Source organism: Triticum dicoccoides, chromosome 5B (assembly GCF_002162155.2).
Source record: "Triticum dicoccoides isolate Atlit2015 ecotype Zavitan chromosome 5B, WEW_v2.0, whole genome shotgun sequence".
NCBI lineage: Eukaryota > Viridiplantae > Streptophyta > Magnoliopsida > Poales > Poaceae > Triticum > Triticum dicoccoides.
This window is the reverse complement of record NC_041389.1, coordinates 379,626,010-379,626,357: the sequence shown is the minus strand read 5'-3', so window position 1 is coordinate 379,626,357 and position 348 is coordinate 379,626,010.

Sequence of the window (348 nt, the reverse complement as noted above, 5' to 3'; positions counted from 1 at the left end):
AGATCTAGATTCAAAATGGCGCATCACTAATGGCGCATCACAGGAAAGTGCGCCATTAGTATGCCGCGGTTACTAATGGCGCATCTAGTTGTGGTGCGCCATTAGTATCCAAAGCACCTGGCCCCTGGGAGGCATACTAATGGCGCACCGTGGCCTATACTAATGGCGTGCTGTTAGTGGCGCACCAGAGATGCGCCATTAATGGCCATATTAGGTGCGCCATTAGTAGGGGTTTTTCTAGTAGTGCAAGTTCACTAGTTTAGGTTCCAAAAGCTGCTTCGGTATCATCGAGTTTACAAATCGGTAGCTCCAGAATGCTTTCTGTGGAAAACTAAAACTAAGTTTTTG